We start from the raw sequence: 19166 nt of genomic DNA, 5'->3' as shown, positions 1-19166 counted from the left end.
AGTGCGGGAAGGTCTTCGATAACGTCAACAGGGTGTGTATCTAGCGAGTTCTAAACACGAGAAGCATTCCGAAAAAAGTCATAACTATTATTAGAGGGAGATATGATGATGCAAAAAATCACGTGCTGCACTGAGCATTGGACTTCAAAGCGCAGTCCGCCAGGGTTGCATCCTGTCACCGGCATTTCTGTTTATTATTGGTGACGTTCTTTATGCTGCATTTCAATGGGCTATGACATCTTTCCTCAAACACCTCGACTACGCTGATGACATCTGTTTGCTCTCTCATCGGGTCATGGATATTGACCAAATGGCTCTGGATTTGGAAATAGCGGCAAATAGAGTTGGACTGAAGATAAATACCGACAAAACCAAAACTTTCAGTCTCATTGGTCATCGTACTCTCCCTATCTGTATTAATGGGCAGAGTATTGAAGGCGCTGATCAATTTATATATCTGGGAAGCTGGTTTCTGCCGACGGTAACACCGAACTCGATGTTGCTAGATCCGGCTTTGCACCCTTCTCTAAAATCTGGAAATGCGGTTATCTCAACGCCAAAATCAAGTTGGGATTGTTCTGTGGTTGTGCTCTGTCGGTGTTGCTGGATGAGAGTAGGATATGAAAAGTGACCCCTCCTGTCACTCGAAGGGTTCAAGCCTTCGTCTATACCTGTCTGCGTAGGATCTTTGGAGTACGCTGGTCTAATACTATCACAAATGAAAAACTTGTTCGGCACAAAGGCTTGACACCTGTACGTAATGTAATCGGAAGGCATTAGTGCCAGTGTATAGGTCACATATTAAGGAAACCAATTGCAATGGAATCTACGCTCCCAAGACGGCCGACGAGTGGGTCGTCGCAGATGCACTTGGCGCATAAAGTAAAGAAGGAATGCGGGCGGATCGGGGAGTCTTGAGGGGAGGTGAAGCGCATTTCAGGTAACTGTGAACGGTGATGCATAGGTGTGTTTCACGCGCTATACCACATCAAGGGGTGAATGACAACCATATATATATATAAAAAATGATGTCTTCCTTCATCAGTAAGTATTTTAAGGGTAGCGCTTGGGGTGTGATTATCTGCAAGCTGTCTCCGTTGTTGTCCTTTATATGTACCAATCATCCCCGTGTCAATGAGTTCTGTACGACTTGTTTCGATGCTTACATTCTCTGTTTCATCGGCTGCTGAGATTTTCCTGCTCCTTTATGAAGAAGATTTTTGTTGCAGTGGTTTTGGTTTCCGATTCAGTGTGTATCTTGAAGTAGTGGTCCTTTACCTTCAGCAACCGAGTCAGTTTCTGACGGACGCTGTAAAATCCCTTTCTCAGCTCCATAAATAGTAGAACCTTCCTTTTGCAGTACTACACCATTTTATGTCTTATTTCTTCCTCCCGGAAATTCTGTTGGAGATTTTCTACCTCCTTCATAATCACCGTTTGCTCTTTTAACCGTCATGATTGGTTAAGGAGATTATAGGCCGGGATTGCGTTTAGATTGGGACTGGTGGAAACTTGGATGGATCTAGAATTTAAGTGACTGAGTGACAAGTTAGGAGGAGAGGAGGTTCCATTTCCCCATCTAAAAATAAATTGCAGATGTCTTGGTCAACCCTCCCCCCCCATTCCTATATTTCGGAAGGCTCCTGGACGGAATCTTCCAGTGAAACCTTGGAGATGCTGGTTCCAACGCACTTCCCCGCCAGCGAGGAGGACTGTGAGTCAGAACCTTGCTTGGAAGGTTTGCTGCCACCCCAGCTTTCCTAGACTATCAAATCAGTGATTGCTGAGGATAAGATCGGCTGGGCTATAAACAGCTTCTCCGCATATAAATCTCCAGGCCCAGACGGCATAATGCCGGTCATGCTACAGAAGCAGCAGGAAAGGGTTGTGCCGTGGCTTGCTGAGATTTAACGGAGCTGCATCTCTTTGGGATACCTACCACAGTCCTGGAGGCGCGCACAAGTGGTGTTCATACCGAAAGCGGGCAGGCGCGGTCATGAGTCCACGAAGGACTTTCGACCAATCAGCCTGACTTCTTTCGTGCTGAAGATCCTAGAGCGCGTCCTGGACGATTATGGAGAGAACGCCTTTCTCTAAGTCTCAGCAGGCATATCTCAAAGGAAAATCCACAGAAACCGCCCTCCACGAGCTAATTGGCACGGTTTAGTGGTCGCTGCAGTACAAGCAGTATACCCTAGCAGCCTTCCTGGATATAGAGGGAGCTTTAACAACGTTAGTACCAACGCCATCAAGGAAGCCTTGGCCGGTATTGGATTGAAGGGATATCTCATGCGTTGGATTATATCTATGCTAAGTACCAGGATAATCCAGTCGGATCTGGGAGGTAACCACTTGACTAGAGCTGTGAATAGAGGCACGCCCCAGGGTAGCGCCATCTCACTGGTGCTTTGGTTAATAGTAATAGACAAAATGTTACGTACATTGGAGAGCAGCGGGGTGAAGGTGGTGGCGTATGCCGACAACTTGGTGATGTTAGTATCAGGGATATTTCTGTCCATTATGAGCGACATCATGGAAGAAGTGTTGCGAAAGGTGTGCCTGTGAGCCGCAAGATGCGAACTCAGCATAAACCCAACCAAAACGCAACTGATGCTATTCACCATCAAGGCAAGGATACCTGAATTCCATCTACCACGGCTGAATGAACAAAGATTGGTTCTTTCCTCTAATGTAAAGTATCTGGGTGTAATCCTGGATCCAAAACTAAATTGGAATATAGAACTGAGGATTAAGAAGGCCTGTATAGCCTTCTATGCCTGCAAGAGAACTTTTGCAAAGAAATGGGATCTCTGGCCGAGGATGGTTGTATGGTGGCAGGCTTGGAGGAAAAAATACAATAGAATGAAGCTTAATAGGATTCAAAGAACCGCGTGTGCAGGTCCTATTGGGACTCTACAGTCCTGCCCCGCAGATGTTCTCAATGTACTCCTGTATCTCCTCCCCCTAGACCTCCACATTAAATACGTTGCAGCGTGCAGTGCCGTCAGACTACGTGAGTCCGGATGCTGGACAGCGAAGTCCTACGGCCACAGCAACATCCTAGATGAAATACCTCGAGCAATCTGGGCAACCCCCACGGACTATGTCACACGCAAGCTGAACTTCACGAGGAACTTTGCTGTGGACTTTCCAAACAGGTCAAAGCGGAAGACTGGCGGCGTGTTGCAAGGTTATGACTCAGTATTCTTTTTCGACGGATCAAAGATGGTCTGTGGAGTCGGCGCGGGGGTTTTCTCGAATACACACAGTGTATCCAAGTCGTATGGTCTCCCAGGTTTCACCAGTGTATTCCAGGCGGAAGTACTGGCGATATTGGAAGTCTGTCGATGGCTGGAGCGTGATTCGAGCCCCAAGCGTAACATAGCCATTCTGACCGATAACCAAGCGGCCATTAAGGCTTTGTATTCAGCGGCGACATCTTCCAGGCTGGTGGGGCAGTGCAGAGACGCGCTGAACCGTCTGGGCGGCACGCTCAAGGTCACCCTCTTCTGGGTGCCCGGGCATAGGAATATAGAGGGGTATGAGCGGGCTGACGGATTGGCCAGGCGAGGCTCTGCTCTTGGTAGTCCTCCTGTGCAAGATGCGTGCAAATGCATTCGAGATTACGGAGCACTGGCGCATAGGGAACCATGCCGCTAGACTCGGCAAACCCTACAATTCGCATTGCCGAAGCTGCGGAGAAGGAAGGGACACCCTCATGCACTTTCTCCGCGATTGCCCAGCTCTAGCTAGAGTCAGGCTACGGACACTGGGTAAACTATTCGTTGGGGACCTCAGAGAGATTTCTAGCTGCAGGATGGGAGAGCTGCTTTCTTTCGTGAATGCTACGGGCTGGCTCTGAAGATCCGAGCCGGCTAGACGCTGTCTCCCTACTCCCATAAGAGGAGTCACGGTCTTAGGAGTTTGTGGCATCAAAACGGCGCACCAAAGCGCTAATTGGGCTGGGACTGGGACTGATACCTACCTTGCGGTGAACCTTGGATTTTATGTAGTCTAAAGTAGGATTTAAGATACAAAGTCAATTTAGGGTGTAGGCCCCATATTATACATATAGTATACAATATAACCTGCCTCACTGAAAAACAGACACCAAGAAATCTTCAATCTTTTCTCATATCATTTTCGATAAGATTAGGATTTCCCAAAATAATTTGAATTAACTTTATCTTTGAAGAATATCTGCCGGCATTTCTTCAATGACGAATGAATTATTGATAATAATGTACGTTAAATTGGAAGTTTCTTTAATTCTTTCAATTTTAAAATCTCTTTAAAATCCGCGTAGATAAAAGAATGATCTAGAAATTAGGCAAACCACCCCCGAAAATAATTTTCCAAAGACCCAATCAATTTTGCGCAGTATTTTAGAGTCAAGGTGCTGCTTCTTAACGCCATGCAAGATATGTAATTGTCGAAAAAATTACAGATAACCCCGCGTAAGCCGCTTATCAACGACGTAAACTGATTTTATGAACTCCACTCCATATCTCCATATGGGCATATATCGTTCTATTTATCTCACACCCAGGTGAAAAATTCTTCTTGTTATTATACCGGCCATAGTAGAAAACAGCGTACAAGGGGCCAACCCAGCGCTGCGATTATTATCGATTATCGGGAGAACATGTGTACTCAGTTTCTGACTTAGCCAGGCCATATCGAAGTTTCGAGCCCCGATTTCGACAAGTTGTTAACAAGTTGCCCCAGTTGGCGTTTAGGCGATCTCGCTGTAATTCATCATGATCTGGCTTACGTGATTTTTCTGAGGTGCAATGGTTAAATTACGGTCCAAGGACGAGGGGGTGATGCAACCCCAACAACAAAGTAGAATCTGAAAGTGCGGTTCGGTGGTAAACCCCAGAAATCTGTTTTTATCCCTGAATTTGTGCTTGCATGGAAGATCGAAAGAATGTGCCGAAGTGTCCCTTTCTAGCTTATCTAGTGGCTCAAATGGAATTTCCGGAAAGTGAGTGATGTCTATTGATTTCGTTTGATAAGTTTTGAATAAAAATGTGGAGTGGCTTATCGATGAAGGCTGTTCAGTATTTCATAAATTATATTTCATCGAGATATGGTCTAAAAATATATTGGATAGTGCTGTGAGACAAGCAAACATAAGAGGAGCTTTCTGGATAAATTCAGTTTTTGGGAAGACACCCAGGACGAATTGGGAAATAGTCACCATTGCTGGACTAACACCGAAAGTATTCAGAGATACTTCTTTCCGTAAGTGCCATAATTTTAGATAATGTGTTCACATTCCTTTACGTTCACTTCTTTTTTACGGTTTTGTTTCTTCAATCTTTATCTGGTCCAGCGTGTGGGATTTTTACTCACTAAAACCACTCCCGACTCCCTCCCTGCCCCGCGGAACCACCAAAAGGGTTTACATCACGGGGCGGAGTCAGCTCACTCTAGCTTAATCCCATTTCTTCTATACGCGGCGCACGTGACCGCGCTTTTCTCCTTACCTCTGCCTTTCGCAGTTTATCTTGTATAGATGCGATCATGGGGTTTACCGCATCCCATATCTCTTGATGTGCTAGCATTTTCGGCACCAGATTTTCTGGTACCAGCACCTCTCCTAGAGTCTCCTCTAGATTCCTCCTTTCTTCCACAAATCTCGGACAGTGGAAGAATACATGCTCTGGGTCCTCTCACAATTTGGACAGTCGGGTGAGGTCTCCAATTTAAACTTGTGAAGGTATTGGAGATATCCTCCATGTCCCGTGAGAAACTGGGTGAGATCATAGTTAATCTCACCGTGTCCTCTCTCCAACCACTCCTTGATGGCAGGAATGAGTCTATGAGTCCACCGACCCGTGGCCCGTGGCCCTCCCACGTTCGGCATCATCCTCGCCAGGGCGATACTAGCAGTGGATGATTTGTCACAAACATACTGTGCGTGTTGCTTATGGCTGAGCTTCCTGTCTATCATCACACCCAAGTATTTGATGGTCGGCTTGAAAGTGATGATATGATTCCCGATTCTAACACAGGCGCAATTTCTCCTCCGGCGCTTCGTGATGAGGACCGCTTCTGTTTTTCCTCCGCAAGCGTCAGACCAGAGCTCTCTAATCAGCATTTGACAGCACTGATTGCCTCGCTTGAGTATAACTCAGCACCTTCGAGATGCTTTGCGACAACAACCAGTGCTATGTCGTCAGCGTAACCCACCACTGTGGCTTCCTCCGGAAGGGGAAGATTAAGTACATCGTTGTACATGATGTTCCACAGTAGTGGGCCCAATACGGAGCCCTGTGGGATACCCGCGGAAACAACGTACTCCTGGGGTCCGTCATCGGTGTCATACCAGAGCCTCCTTTCAGTTAAGTGACTATCGATGATAGCAGCGAGATAGGCGGGAATACCAACCTTCGCTAGGGATTTGCGTATCAGATTCATCAATCAATCAATTGACCGAATTGAATGCATTTTTCACGTCCAGGGTTACTACCACGCAATATTTGCTGGTACTACCCTTTCCGTGGATTGCATCTTCGACCAAGCCAGTAACCAATTTGATGGCATCACTGGTTGATCTGGCTTTTCGGAACCCATACTGCCGATTTGAAAGGCCGCCTTGGCTCTCAATAACCGGGAGTAATCTATTATAGATTGCCCGCTCTAACATTTTCCCCACCGTGTCCAAAAGACATATGGGTCGGTATGTCGATGGTTCACCTGGAGGTTTACCAGGCTTAGGCAGAAGTACCAATTTCTGTCGTTTCCTTGCCGCTGGAAATATTTTTTCAGACATGCACGCTTCGAACAACTCAGCGAACATGTCCGGCCTGGATTTCACGGCAAGCTTAAGGGCCTTATTCGGTACTCCGTCCAGGCCCGGTGCTTTATTGTCTCCTATTCTACCGCAGATCTCCAGCAGCTTGTCTCTGGTAACTGGCGGGATTGCCGTCACATTCAATAGTAGTTGGAATGTGCCGGTGCTCTCCCCTGGATGATTTTCAGCAAGAGGGTGGGACACGTGATCTGCGGAGATGAACGGCCTCTGAATCGTCCCATCACGATTCCATAAGCTCTTACCCACGGGTTTACGTTCGCTTCTGAGCAGAGCTTCTTAAAGCATTTCCTCTTGCTTCTCTGGATGGCGAGCTTGAGGGTTTTGCGGGCTGCCTTGTAGGCGCATTCTTTCTGCCCTTGATCGACTCTACCTACCGCCCTCTGAGCCGCTCTTCTGGCTCGGTGGCAGGCTGATCGAAGACCGGTCAGTTCATCATTCCACCAGTAGTTTGGTCTTCTACGGGGGAATGAGCACCTCCTAGGCATGGGCGCGTCACATGCTTTGGCGATGCATTGAGCCAGATGGACGGCTCTTTCCGTAGAGGCGCCTGTTTTATCAGGTTGATCTAACCACACCTCTATGAAGGTCTGCTCATCCAAAGATTTTGCAGACCAGCCTGAAATCTTTTTCGGTTTCGGGCATGACAGCTCTTTGCCCTGAGGCACGACACATGTCTCAAAGAAGATTGCCTGGTGATCGCTGTGGGTGTAGCGTTAGCTGATGCACCAGGACATACCATGCGCCAGCTCGCAAAGGTCAGGTCTACAACTGAGCCTGACCCCCCTTTCTGGAAGGTGTTTACAGCACCTTCGTTAGCCAAAACCATGTCCATCTGCGCGAAAGCTTGTATTAAACTGCGCCCCCTAGCATTTGATTCTCTGCTACCCCACTCTAGGGTCCATGCATTGAAATCACCAGCAATCACCTTTGGACTTCATCCCTTTGCGTCGAGAACAAGGTTATCAAGCATTTGCTCGAATTCAGCCCGTGTCAAACTTGGTGGGGCGTAGCAGCTGTATACATATATACCACTTATTTTCGCCCACACAAAGCCACTGGCTGCCTGACCTGCAGTACATTGAATGGCCTGTCGACCATAAGCCCATATCACCGCTCCACCAGTCGAATCTGTGACCCATACGCCACCGTGACGGTTTCTGTACGGCTCACTTATGATGGCGAATTCCATCTTAGATTCGTCTGCTCAAGTAAACCCTGAGCGACCCTGCAATGATTGAGGTTTATTTGAATAAACCTCATTTTCTTATTGCAGTGAGCGCCTTCCTAAATTCGGGACATTTACTACTTCCCTCTTTCACCTCGCACAATAGGCATTTGGGGTCCCTATTGCATTTCCTGGCAATATGGCCCTTTGCCCTACAGCTTCTGCATCGATCGGATCCATCAATGCTGCTGGTGCACACCTCCGCAAAGTGCCAAACATGAGGCATTTCAAGCACCTCTTTAGTAAAGTCTGTTCTCTTAAACGGCAGACAGCCTATGCAATCCGAACTTTTCCGGTCGCCAATAACTTCTGCGCTGCCTTCGCTGGTACTCCTATTGTGGCCGTTTGAGTACCGCCATATGCTTTTCGTAAACTCACAACAGACTCCTCGGCAAGTTCTTCCAACTTGAATTGCTCCTTCAGAGCAGTACAAATTTCTCCTTTCGATGTCACTTCATCGAGATCCTTACATTGTATGTAGATCTCATGTTTTTGGGCACGCACTGCGGCATTCTCCCCAAGTGAGTCCTTCACCCGAATGCGAAAATCATCAGCCTTGCCCACGCTGGATCTTTTCAGCTCGAACATGAGATCCCCTGTCGGGGTTCTTCGGATTCGATCCACATTTCCACTCAGATCTTTTAGGTCGGGATCCGCTTTGACCTTTCTAAGTATCTCCGCGTAGGACAGATTGCCCTTACTGGAGATAACAATCGCATCTGGACGGGTTCGCACTTTTGCTTTTCCTTTCACTTTTTTGCTCGTAACCTTAGTCCATCTATCGTTTCCGTTCGTCTTGGGCTTCGCAACGCTGGTCGACTTTCCTTCATTTGCTGTACGCTTTCCTCTTTCAGAGCTATTCGTGTTGGTTTTCAGAGTTTCCTGTCCGCCTTTTTTTCTCTTAGGCGCCTGCTGATTATTTAAAGGATCCCCCTCTTTTTCCCGTACTCATTTACTTCGCCGTGGTAGTACGGTTAGGTGTCACTTGGGTCACTTGTGACACTTTTGGTGCAGCAGGGTTCGGCGCATCCTCATTATTCTTTTCCTCCATCTGCGATCTATTATAGAGGGTTCTAATGGCCCTCATCATATTCTATATGGCTTGGTGCACGTTGTGCTTATCCTTGATGAACTCGGACAGCTCAACTATTTTTGCCCCAAGCTGGATAAAGGGTCATTCCTCCGGATTGACTCCGGTTTTCCAACTTGTTTCAGTACTCGGTCTGGCAGTCTTCTTCTAACTAACTTCAGTTACCGTATCGCGAATTAGGCGTACTTCTTGTGCAATTAAGAAGGTGCTCAGCGGAGAAACATCTGAATGAATCCACCGGTCAATATATTCCCAGCAGACGCGGAAATTGCTTGAGTGAGATAAATGCCTCTAGCGCCTGTCAAAAAGAGTTAGCCTCAAATTGAGAACGGTTGCTCCTAAGGAAAAGAAAGCTAAGGGGAGCGGAGAGGACTGGAGGTGATTTCATCTCCGAATGGGGTATTAGGTAATACCTTGCCGGGACTTAAAAAGTCCAAGGGTATAACCACAGATAAGCTCTGATGTCCCTAAAGTGGACATAAAGACCACGGTGAGATCACACTAAAAGAGAAAGATCGTCAAATTTTGGAAAGAGAATTTAATGGATTGTAGAAGCCGTCAGCAAAAGCCAGTTTTTCATTAACGTCGACTGAGGGGAGCTGAATAGCAATGAAAAGCAGAGTTAGTTGGCTTTAGGCCGGCTTAGGCCTGAACTCATCTGCGGTTTTTAAGTTAGATATAATCCATGCCCATGCTTGCGAAGTAATATAAGTGAGTAAATAACAACTTTAAACCATTTCGGTCACATTGCTGCTAGGGTAAAGGTGAGGCAGTGGCTAATCAGTTGCTCCTGCCCTGGACGAAATCGTTGTCGTCCATTTTTTGATACCGAGGGGACTCAGTGAACCGCGTATTACCGCATGTTTCAACTTTTACCAAGACAAATGGAGAAATAGAAGAGGCAATGCTCCTTGACTGAAAGCATGCTTGTGACGACAAGCTAAACAGCCAATAGTCGCTACGGAATCCAGCCCATATGCTGGTCAAACAGCAAAAATCTTCTTCTTCAGCCTTTGTTCCGTTCAAAAGCGAAGTAGGCTCGTCTTGATTGGTTACGCTATTTCGCTTTGTCAAAAGCCTGATCTGAATGCAGTCGCGAGGCTTTCAAATCACAATCGAGCGTATCAGCCCACCGTTGTTTCGATCGGCATTACTTTTTATTTCCCATCGATGTTCGGACTAATCTTGGCAAGTGAATTCTCATTAGTGCGAATTAAGTGACCATATCATCGAAGACGCCTCTCTCGCAATTTTGCCACAATCACGAATAACTTCATTTCGGACTTAATCAAGGCGAGTTATACAATTGGTCCAACGTAACTTCTTCGTCTCCATTACCCCGAGGCATCGTTCATTATCCTTCATAGTCGGCTAACACTCAAAACTATGGAGAACGCCAGGGGGGACGCCACTTTGGCAAATTTTGCATTTCAGATGTTCGTTGATATGTCGATCACAAACAACGCCACTTTATCCAGTTCGTGCTATTGCGTGAAGCAATTTCATAACGCACTTCTTTATTGGCTGATAACATTGATCCGAGATATATAAATCGCTCAACTCTGGGCAGGTCACTGCCACTGACAGTGTTAATGCGTGTTTCATGGGGATCGGTCGTCAAAAATTCTGCAAAAAGCAGTGTATAGGGCGCTGAACCTTGGATGTCTGGTGTGACAGTGTACATAACAAGAACAAAGAGGAGTGGTGAGAAGGCGCCTTCTTGATGAACAGTGACAAAGACACGAGGGTCGTGGTAAAGCAATTTAATTCAGCGCATGAGTTCTTCTAGTACTTCGTGTTGTTGCTGAGCATACCAGATGAGTTCGTTTGGCAAACGGTGAAATGCCTTATCTAGACCTAGAACAGTCAGATTACAGAAGCGGATTGAAATATGATAATTTTATAACTCGGGGACGTGTTGATCAGAAGGTGGAAGTGGCAGTGGATAGATCACATATTGAGGACCTACTAACCCACTGTGGTCGACGAGTGGGTCGCCTTAGAACTAAAGTGTTGAAAGAAGAATGCGAGCTTCTCGGAACGATGGGGGGGGGGGGGGGGGGGGACTAAAGCACACTGCTTGGAATAGTGATGGCACGTAGATACGGCTGATGTGCCATGCCGCCCATAGGTGATTTGTGGCATCTTTTTTTTTATATAATTTGTTAAGAAAACGAAAAATAAGAAGACAGAAATGAAACTGACCATAAGGACACAACTCAGTGAAATCTGAGACCCAAGACATTCCAATTACCTAAATGAGAAATGGAGGAAAATCTCGACTCCTAGGGTCCATGTGTTTCTCCCAACATAAAGAGAACATTCGCCCAGAACAACGTCGGTTTGATTTTGGCAAAACGTTGCTATTAATGCCCCGAGAAATATTCTGCCCGTTTATGCAGACATGAAGAGTGCGATTATTGCTCAGACTGAGAACCTTCCCTTATTCTAAATTTTTAGATTTCAGATTTCCAGGATTTACAAATGAGTTGAAATTACAGCTCTGCAGAAACTGCAGGGATCGCCTGAAATAACTCTGGGTGATTTCATTTCTGGTTTGAGGAGCTGTCCTTATCTGCATGTTTCGAGGGTTAGTCATTTCATTCACAAGGGGGGAAACTTCGCCATGTGTGATATAATTGAGATCCGTGGGGAGGTGCTCTTTAAATCTCTTGAGCTGCTCGTTATCTTGAATGAGGAGACCCCTATCCCACACACGATCATATAACGTTTTGTGGCCAGCAATATATGATGTATGGTGCGGTACATGGTTCTTAAGTCATTATTATTTGTGACAACTCTGCTTCCCTGACCAGCGCCGTGCCCAATTTCCTTTTCTCACGACGCTCACTGGCTTGATTTTTCGTGGGATCGGAGTTTGAGCGCGTTCCAGTTGCGTCCTCTGACAGGGACCAATAGAACCTTGAATACCTTACGCTCATCGATCCACTTTTTTTTGGGCTCCTAATGCTCATAAATCATTTTTAATGGATTCCTAATGGTCATCAATATTCTCTTGCCAATTTTTTAGGGTATCTGCCATCCGATCATCAAGATAGTTGTTCTCCCACTGTCGAACGAGAGGTGCGTCAAGTAAGTCCCATTTTTACCGTTTATCGCAAAACAAGCAAACTAAGTTTACTGGGGGACGCGGCGACGTCTTCCGAAAACACAGAAAAACATCGCCTGACAGTATACAACACCCTTAGCAGGTGTAATTTTCAGGTGGACACAGTCGAGGAAGTTTCGGTCCTCCCTGTTGGTAACCCAAAAAATTGTTTCCGCAGCAGCTAAAATTAACATGTACCACTTAATTTTAGCGGACATCAGCGTCATAATATTAGGCGCAGATTTCCTGTCTCCCTATGGACTGCTGGTAGAGATGCAGCATAGGTCCTTGATAAACCCCACAACCTCTTTTAGGAAGTCAGGAAAAATTTCAACCTACTCAAACAACTGTACTTTGTCCATTATTTTTGAGGATGTTGCTTTATTTGCACACTCCCTCAAAAATATCGCAGCATTACTACCGAATGTATAATAGTATCTCCCAGCCACTTAAACATGATGTTCAGGACCACATCAACACTACTGGCTCCTCAATCTTCGCAAAGGCATGTTTTTTACCTTCCCAAAAGCTCGCTATTGCGGGGTAAGACTTTGATGAACTATTCAAGTAGGATATATGTTGACCTTCCAAAAGCTGTTAGTTATCTCCACTCCATCTGGTTCCTAAACTTAATGTCGACTGGTGACGTTGTTGAGATTACAGACGCCTGAATGCTTAGACGATTCTGGACCCGTTCCTCTCGTCCAAGACTTTGCGCATTATTTAGCGTACTGTCTTTCTCGATTTAGGATCTCGTCAAGGCATACCACCATATCCCTGTAGTTGCCGAAGATATTTTAGAGACACCAATTTGTATACCTTCCCGGCTCTTCAAGTTCACACGGATGACTTTTAGTAATGCGGTGCAAAATTTCCAGAGACACATTCATTTTGTGTTACCAAACTAGGACTTCTATTTCATCTACTTCGATGATCATCTGGTCGCCTCCTAGTTCTGAACATTGTAAAATGCAAATTTCACCAACTGCAGGTGAAACCACGTATCCGAGCATTAAATACTTCCGTTTTCCTCTCGATGACAGACCGTTCACCTTGATGAGGAACCATAAGTCTCTCACTTTTGGCTCACAGCAAAATCCCGACAAAGTATCCCTTCGTCAAACTTGGTATCTAACCTTTATTAGCCAATTTATTTCGGTTATTCGATATGTGCCCGATAGAGATAACTCAGTCGCTGACGCTTTGTTCTGGATCTCTAAGATCAACACCCCAGTTTTGTGCCAGTGAGTGCATTGCATGCCAGAAATGTAAAGTCACTCGGCACGTTAAGAAGGAAATAGGTGTATTGCCTAAATCAACAAAGTGGTTCCACACCATACATCTCGGCATTGAAGTACCTTTACAAAATTCATAATCGTGAGCAAATGACTATTAATCGGTTTACCTTCTGTCGAGAAGGGATTCCACGTCTTTGCGTTCCAGCCGTAATAATCACAGACCAGGGAATGCAGTTCGAATCAGCTCTCTTCTCGGAAATCGGAAAGCTCCTGGGTCTGAAACGCATGCGATAATCCGTTCTGTTCGAAGGTCTTGCCTTTTGTTATGCCTGACCTTCATACAGCCGTCCGCGAAATGCCTGCTGCTTGTCCTGCTGATCTGGGGTACGGGGAGAAAGTATGACTCTCCTGGCGAGAAGAGAAAGATCTTGAAGAGACTGTCGCTTTCGCAATTTCCTTACGCGCAGCCAATGGTCAATATCTCTAGCGACCTTGAAGTTTGCACTCACGTCCCATTGAGGATTGATGCAACCCGGAGGGCGGATATTTTCGACTCTGGGGAAAACTCCTCCAGACTGGACGCTGGAAGTAAGCCCAAAACGGTATTCTTAGACAGGCTGAACCCTTCCTTCCAAGGGCAGATGGCACTTGGAGGCAGTATGACCGCCCGCTTTCTTTTGTTCGTCCGCCAGTTACGAATAATACCACAGACTTGTTCGCTGAAACCTCTTGGTTTCAGTCTTCCCTGTTTCCCATAAACAGAATTTAAATGGAAGTTAATTCTGTTAAGGGGAACCGCGCCCTTAAAGAACTATTGTGCCCCTTTTACTGGTCATTGTGTACCTATTAATTATAGTATCTCATGCAAGATTATAACCCTTAGAAATTTTAGTATATTCCCTACTTCCAAATCTTTCAACGTTCCATCTGGAATTAAGTGTTCTCCCAAGTGCTTCGACCTACTTTGCACAGGTGCCGGACACTGTCCCAGAACGTGTATAGAGCAGTGTCCGTAGATATCCCTAGCTTCCCTAAGTGATACTTTAGTCGGTAGTGACCAATGAGAACTCCCACAATGATTCGGTGGTTCCTCTTCGTGAAGTTTAAAGAGTTCTTTGTGCGCTTGGGTTCGTATCCCACCAATAAGCACCCTGGATTGCTCCATTCCTGGTAGGTCCGCCCAGTATATGCAGTTCCATCAGCCGTTCCTTTCCATTTTTTAATGTCATAGCCATGAACCCGTTACCGATTCCACTGAAGAGTAAAGTCGTCCCTTCTCCCTTCTTGGTAAGTTCTCCGCTGCCTCATTGCCTTCCAGTCCAGCATGACCTGGAACTCAGAGTATCCAGACCTTACTGTGCGAGCCAAGCATGCTTAGTCTCTCAAGGCATTCCTATACCAGTTAAGAATTCACCTGGTTGGACCTAAGTGCCGTGATCGATATTTGGCTGTCAGGCAGGAGGTCAATGATCTGCCCCTGTCTGCCTCTCTGTCTATGGCGTATATTTCCATTTGGAATATGCTAATGTGCTTACCCATTGGCTTCAAATATATTTTTGTTCGGACCAATGACCACGACACCTGCTCCCACTGCTGTGCGGGATTCATCAGTGTACCAAATAATTAGTTGCTGCCTAAGCCTCACTGATACTCCATCCTAAAGATTGCTTACCTACATCTGTAGATGCAGATGGAGGATGAGGGGTTAATCCCAGAAGAAGCTCTGGGGATGTCGTTGGGCATGTCCTTATTGCCCCACTAATGCACACACAAACCAGTCTTTGGAGTTTGTGTAACTCCCCGGCTTGTATGCTGAGTTCAGTTTTTTCTGCCCAGATTACCGCCCCATGGGTAACCATTTGCCTTACTATTGTAGTGTATATTGAAGGTAATATTTTCGGGATGCAACCGCATTTTTTTCCTGCCATGGATCTACGGCTCCCTGCACAAGGCACTAGTAACCCCCTACAGCTTGAAACAATGTCGTCAACGTAACCCTGGACCTGTATTCTAGTATTTGTTAGCTCGTCCAGGAGTTCGTCCACTACCATACTCTACATAAGCGGTGATAGTACCCCGACCTGTGGACAACCTTCAGTAGTATTCATGACAATAGAATTTGTATCTTCTATTTGCCTACTCTCTACGCTGACAACAGAAACATGTGTCCGACTGGTGAAAGGTGCGGACCCGGCATGAATCCACTCAAACCGTTGCTAATGCTACCACAACTTTGCTGCTATATAAAGTATCTTGGTATAATTCTGGATCCCAATTAAATTCGAGATTAAAGAGAGAATTTAGGATTAAGAGATGAGAGGATTAAATATAATAACGCTAAGCTCAATAGGATCCAAAAAACCGGATGTGCAGGGGTCACCAACTCGGAATAATCAACAATTCGCGCTGTTGAAGTTGGGGAAAGGAGTCAGGTATCCTTAAGTATTTCCGTTGCGTTTTAGCTCTAGCTAGAGACAAGGAGAGAACACTACTCAACTGTTTCTTTAATAATAATAATAATCGTTGGCGCAACAATCCATATTGGATCAGGGCCTTGAAGTGTGTTAGAGCACTTCATTCAAGACCGTAACGGTACACTAGGAGGCAATGTGGTCAGCATTGCGCTCGCCCGAGATTATTACCCTGATTTGACTCAGGTACTCATTCACAGCTGAGTCGACTGGTATCCGACGTTAAATCACGATGCAAATTCCACTGCCACCAGTAAGATTTGAACCGCGACCTTCCATATGACAGCCTAGTGCTCTAACCACTGAGCTATCCGGACACTGTTTCTTTGGCGATCTTAAAAAGATCTCTGGTTGAAGGGTCGAGGAGCTGTTATCCTTCGTTAAGCCCGTGGGTTTACCGACTAGATCCTCCTCTCCTTGTCTTTGGCGTAGAAGTCACGGTCTTGAAAGTTTGTGGCATCATGTTTTGGCCATAGCGCTAACTATGTAGCTCCCTCGGAGCGATCGATTTTACTTACCTAACCCTTAACATGGAACATCTATGGTTGTTCATATCAAATTTGACAATTTTCCTAATTTACGAAGTCATTCAGCTTAAAATTGGGCTTATCACTGAAAATGATTTTTCAATGGAATTCGAGATTTACACCATTTTTGATAAAGCTGTGCAATAAGTTGTTGGAGCATGAAAAATAATTCAATCGGGATTTTAAAACTATTTCTTCGATGATAACCCAATCAGCGCAAGTATCCCACAACCGATGTGCGAAGAAATACAAGGGTAAAAGAAAACGAGGAAGAACACGCTCTACTCCACTCAACACCCCAAACAGTGCTAAAAAAAGCGTGTCCCCAACTTTGATTGATGGCAATTGATCACGCTGTTTTTATCGTAAAGGTGGCCTCTGCCCTGAAGGACGCCATTAACCGTCTTTTACTTTAATGAACATTAGTTGATGATATACCAGTGAGGAAGGCTCAACATAAGCAGTTTGACATTCTTGGTCATCGATATCGGTATTAGCAAAGTTATTTAGCGAGGGAGCTTGAAGTCTCTTTTGTTATCGAGAAGCTCCTCTATATATAGTCGTGGCTAACATTAGGAGTCCTATGAAGGGCCTGATTCCCGCTTGACACCTTAGTGTTTACGCTGAATAGTCAGGATGGAAGTAATCTGAGCAGCGTGCTTGTGAAAGATGTTTGTTACCGTTTATTGATTGGCTTAAACAAATTTCTAAGTCAAGATTGGGGGGTTTCATTTCTGAAATTTTTCAAAGCACTGATTTACCCTGTGACGTTGCTTTTTGGCAAGCTTATTACTTAAAACAAGGCGGGAAGTTCATTGCTAGCTTTTGTTGGTCTAAGAAAATTATTCCGGCCCTCATCGATTTGGAGGTAGGTCCTTGTTCGTCACTGTTCCAGACCTTTTGCCATCCTCCAGAACGAAGAGGAGGGGGGGGGAGGTCTTGAGGGTAAATATCCAAGAATTTTGGGTAAAGCGACGCCGGAAATTATTACAAAGTTAGACTCTACTGTACTCTGCAGTCTCGAACAAAAGCTCCGCGTGAAGGAAGAAGAAATGTAGTTGTGTGCGCCCCGTTATAAGGGACTTCGACAGTTGGGTTTCACATTCGCCATTTGCGCGAACCAGGAAAGGGCTCTCTCATTGCAGGTCCAAAGCATAGGCCAACAGGTGCTAGGCGAGTAAACGCCCCCGTCTGACCAGTCAAGTGGACACATGAACTTCCCACCAGCTACCGTTTCAAAATTGGCGGGACTGTCGGTGTTATGCACTCGGGAAATAGGACAAGATCACGGTCTATATCCGCATGCTGAAAAAGGCGATCGGGTAGTAGGTCGTCGACAAGTGCCGGAGTGTGCTGGTACCACCAACGGTGGGTGGGAAAGGTTACGAATTGTACCAGCCCCTGCACTTTTTCCAAAAATAAAACTTGCCGGGACCTTTGGCGACGGCTACCCGAAATGTATTACCGCGTTTGCCTGACCGTTTATGACCCTTTAAGCCGGTGCCACTACATGATCGATACAGGCGCTGAGGTCTCGATTCTTCCAATATTCCGGCATTATAAATTAACACGGCAAACCTTAAAACTCGCACAGCAAATTCAATCGTCGGTTCGTCGATCCGCACGTATGGCTATAGGCAGATAGGCATGAGTTTAGGACTTAGATGAAAGTTTTCTTTTCTTTTCTTCTAGCGGATATCAGCACTACCATTTTAGGTGCAGACTTCTTATACCACTATGGATTGCTAGTGAATCTGCACAACATATCCCTCATTGACTTTACCCCCCTCCTAATCTCTTCGAAGGTGCGTCCATTACCACCGCAGATGCTCGCAGCTGTGCGGAAAGAGTTCGAAGAAATGATTAAATGCAGACTTCGTCACTTTACATAGTAGCCATTGGGGAATGAAGACCTCGAAGCGATTACAGACGTCTAAATGCTCAGACGATTCCAGACCAACATTCCATTTCACTCATCCACGATTCTGCACACTCTATTACAGACTGCCGTACTTTAGTCAAGGCCCTCTAGCCCCCGAAGACATTCCGAGAACTATACTATACACACCTTTCGGACTCCTCGAATTGACTAGGATGACCTTTGGAATGTGCGGCTCAAACCTTTCACAAATTCGTCCACTCTGTGTTGCGAAACCTGCACTTTTGTTTCGTTTACTTAGATGATGTTCTGGTCGTGTCTTCCTCTGAGTTTGAGCATTTAGGGCTTCTTGAGAGCACCATCTGATTACCCCTGAAGGCATTCAACCAAACAAGTGCAAGTGATTTAAAGCTATTCCGAAAATAGTTAAGGATCTACCATCGTTTCTTGCCTGAGGTCGCTTACCATTAATTGATGCGTAAATTTTATTTGTCTAGGCCGAAGACCCAAGACTGCCACCTGATAACGTGTTCTCCAAAGGCTGCTTGAGACCATCAAGCAATAGCTGGTGGAAGCTACACTTCTGGAAAATCCCTCAGTAAGATGAACTCTTAGCCATATTCGCTGTCATAGTCGTTTGTTGAACCTTTTTTCCATGGCCCTGAACTCCTGCCAGCGAAATACAGCATCTACAACCGTGAGGTATAAGTCGGATATCTAGCAATAAAATACTTCCGGTATTCACATGAAGTGAGGCCATCCACAGTGTTGACGGACCATTAGTCACTCACCTTTGATTAGAAA

At 45.7% G+C, this 19166-nt stretch overlaps 1 long non-coding RNA gene across 1 annotated transcript in view; it reads left to right on the top strand.

Moving 5' to 3' along the window:
- Positions 1-4347: 4347 nt before the first annotated feature.
- The window catches only part of LOC119650654, a 155719-nt gene continuing 140900 nt past the window's right edge, over positions 4348-19166 (top strand). Inside the window, exon 1 of the long non-coding RNA XR_005249348.1 lies at positions 4348-5247. This is a non-coding gene — a long non-coding RNA (uncharacterized LOC119650654). The remainder of the gene's footprint in view (positions 5248-19166) is intronic.

Source organism: Hermetia illucens, chromosome 3 (genome assembly GCF_905115235.1).
Source record: "Hermetia illucens chromosome 3, iHerIll2.2.curated.20191125, whole genome shotgun sequence".
Taxonomy (NCBI): domain Eukaryota; kingdom Metazoa; phylum Arthropoda; class Insecta; order Diptera; family Stratiomyidae; genus Hermetia; species Hermetia illucens.
The sequence above is the reverse complement of the archived record's forward strand: the minus strand, read 5'-3'. Positions and strand labels throughout refer to the sequence as shown.